We start from the raw sequence: 3,728 nt of genomic DNA, 5'->3' as shown, positions 1-3,728 counted from the left end.
CACTTCCAAACCTCAATTTAGTTCCACTTAAAATCTCCCTCCTTTCGGCACTAGCCGAAAAAATCCTCATCTTTCATCCGAAAGAAGAGTAAAAGCATGGTAAAATCATACACTTCTTATCTCCTCTTTTTCTCTTTTATATCCAAAACAAAAAAATGAATGGGTTATTCTTAACCTTACTCATGTCCTATGCACCTCAAGGCTTGTTCTATGAGGCGCCTCTTTTTCAATATCAATGAAAACTCCTTCGGGAAAGGATATATTACATGTAATTTTATTTACTTTGTAAAAGGTTATTTTCAAGACTCGAATATGTGATCTTTTAAGTTATATGACAATAACTTTATCGTTGCAACATATATCATATGAAGGTGATATATGTGTAACGAGAAAAATTGAATTTGCGCGCTCGTAAATCACCAAAAGTTGAAAAGATGACACTAATTTTTTTTTAAAAAAAAGTCAGGAAAGAAAGAAGTGAAAATTAACAGTAGCTCACTCTTGCTTATTATCTCATAACCAAGATTTATTGCCAACTAGCAACCTCTGTAGCCCATGGTATTTACATCATCACTGTAGGATTAGGGTTCGCATTGTTAACAATTGACTCGATTAATAGTAACTCACTCATCTAAGCTTATAGAAAGCATCTTTGTTAACCTAAATAAGGGTGTTGTTTGTCTTCCACAATTCTATCAAAGAAAGTAAGTCGATTTGGCCCCAAGAAGCTCTCTAATTGCGAACTAGATTAAAAATTCAAGTTGATCCAACTATAAGATGGTCTTCGATCGGAGTTTGATCAGAACTGGTTGTTTAGCAAAAACAACACACTTCTAGTCTTCCATATTTTTTTGTCATCTATCAATTTGGGAGAGGTACATGTCGACAATGCACATAACTTACGAGCGGCAGAGGTAGCCAGACATATGATTCAATGTGGCCAAACATGACATTTTTTATCATCGACCAACCTAGGAGAGGGGACATGCTGACGACGCATACAATCCTCCGGTGTCAAGCATATGGTTTGATGTGGTCAAACAAAATGACATTTTTATTATCGACCAATTTGGAGGAAAGGCATACCAACATCGCACACAACCTATAAACGATAGGACATTCGGATTGTGACCCAGGGCACCCACGGTTCGATCCCCAACTACGGCGCATTTGTAAGAATTTTCTTCCAAATGGAAAACGCAATCAAAGGATGTTAGGCATCTGAATTGGCCGTCATATATACTTCCCGATTTACCCTGGTGGTCGGTGGAAAACTTCCGTGGACCCAGCCACCCTCAGGGATTGAGTCCATGAGACATCATCATTTTTATCATGTCACTCCTTGAGTTTTGGCAAATTGGGCTGTGGAAAGGCTTTGATGATCAAACTTGGCCACTCTAAAGAAAATGTGTAGCCGTCATGTTTTGTGAGTCGTGTTCCATATTGACTATCAAACTCCAAATCAAATCCATCGTAGATAATAAAGAACCAAAGTTCATAGGAAGATCTCCAGTTGTGAACTTAAATGGCAATGATTGTAATGAGAAAAAAACTCTAAACAAGGCTGCATTCATAATTTGTGAACTCGACATTTGGTGAACTAGAGAAAGCAAACAACGTAGAGTATCATTTCATATTTGAAAAGAATGTTCGGAACAATAGACTCAAAAGGAGAATAAGAATTGTCATCTTCGCTCATTCTCTCTTCTTCTTCTTCCTCTGTTCCTAGTTCATGACCTGCGTTTCGGACAAAACCCCCCTTCATGCTCATACCAAATCTCAATTTAACTTCTATGATCCCTAGGATTTATATCTTATTGACCAATAAAGTTCACCATCCAAAGTCCAAGCTATCATCTAAAATATGAGGGTAAGCCTACACAAGATCAATAGTTGGTAAATCTAAGCCCAAGAGATTATCCATAAGACAAAGGTTAGCCAAGGCCACACAACAAAGTCCAAACAACTATCCAATAGGTGACTACAAGTTTTCAAAGTATAGAAAATCAACATAAGCCCAATGAATGTATATTGGGCAAGTCCATATGGTCTTATTGTGTGATTTGAGAGGAGAAATGTTTCATACATATTGATGTTCTTTAAAGTGTAAATTTGACCAAATCTTGTAATATCTTCTTTTCTAGTTTCTAATATTGTTCCATATTATGCATGTAATGTATTTAACATTCTTATAGTTTGAAGGTTCTTATATCATGCATATCTAGTGTAACCATGATCTATTTCATGCATAAGTTCTCATTGAGGTATACCCTTCAGTGTATTTTCAATACCTTCTCCTGAAGTTTGTTCTCTTCTTTGTATCGTCTCTAACCTTTGCTTTCGGATGAGTGAACCTCTGATGCCACAGTGAGTAGGTTGCATTGCTGCCACCTTAATTCATATCTCGTTCATAACAGGCAAGGCATACTAGTTTGGTGCCAAATATCGGCAAGTCCATTGCACATTGCATCGCTTTAACGAGCATTATTTGGAGAATCACAATCTGGAGTCAAAATGGAACGCAATGGAGCTAGGTGCAATCAGCTAAAGTTATTGGAGAATATATTGCCACTTTTTCTTTGTCATTGGTCCTCCAAGCACCCATGTATTTCCCATTAACAATGCGAGAAAGCAGGGAAGAACCTTGTCCTCCACACTACAGTGCAAGAAGTCATGCATAAAATCCTGAGGAATACGATCCCTCTGCTCCATCATATGAATCCTCTTTTCTTTCTCACACACCGTATATTCCGAGCATATCACAGATAGGATTTGCACCATCAGCACTGCATAAGCAGCTGAAATTTTCATCTTCTTATTTTCTTTTGAAGATGAAACGAGCTTCACCTATATTAACTGATTGCTTTTTCATCCCTCATGCAGTTTCAGTGTCCCTTTCGTAGCCAATCAAATGCCTATACGCATCTAATCACCATTAGCAAATAAACTAGTGAGGGAGCAAAAGAGCCACTAACCTCGATTAGTTGTATCGGATCCAAATCTCTCATCCAAACCAGCAACATAAGGCTTTTTGCCACCTTTTTGACTATTGTTATCCAGGCAGTGCCCAATGACACATCCCCATGCAACCATCTCCTTTATTCTTCATCACTACATTTGTTTATGAATCCGCAGAAGAAAAAAAGGAGCAGGGTGGTGGGATTCTCTCCCTTGCATGGCGTGCGTCCTTCCTTCCATCTGACATCTCATTCAATTATTTGTGCATCATTTGGCCACCACTTGTTTGGTGAACTCCACTGCCATAAACAAATGCCCCGACCTTTTCCTCACCTCTTGACGTATGAGTGAGGAGATGCTGTTCTTCCTTCCTCGGAACTCACTCCCACGCCATGTGCAAAACCTCATCATCGTTCGGGGCAATTACTGCAGCAGTGCTGATCTTGTCATTGTCCCAGAAGAAAAGAAAAATTCAGCTTGAGTTTGGCAGCCATGGGAGAGATAGAGATGAATCATTGGGGAATATATTTGATGGTTGTAGAAATGCCTACGTTGCCAGCTCCACGATGTGATCCTTCACCTCTGCATTTTAAAGAAATGGAAAAGAAAACAAAATATTCAAGAGAATCCGAGCCGAGCCTATTGCCTCAAGAATAAGAATAGTCGGCTTCACAATGCACATTAAATATGTGAATCTTCATCATTATCTTCATTAGTTTTGGCTGTATATGTGGCCACCTGTATCCTTTCCTTGGAGTAAGAATTAAATG

Source organism: Curcuma longa, chromosome 14 (genome assembly GCF_044706935.1).
Source record: "Curcuma longa cultivar G26 ecotype Majalengka, Jawa Barat chromosome 14, ITB_CL_G26_1.1, whole genome shotgun sequence".
Taxonomy (NCBI): Eukaryota; Viridiplantae; Streptophyta; class Magnoliopsida; order Zingiberales; family Zingiberaceae; genus Curcuma; species Curcuma longa.
Note: the sequence above shows the minus strand (reverse complement) of the source record.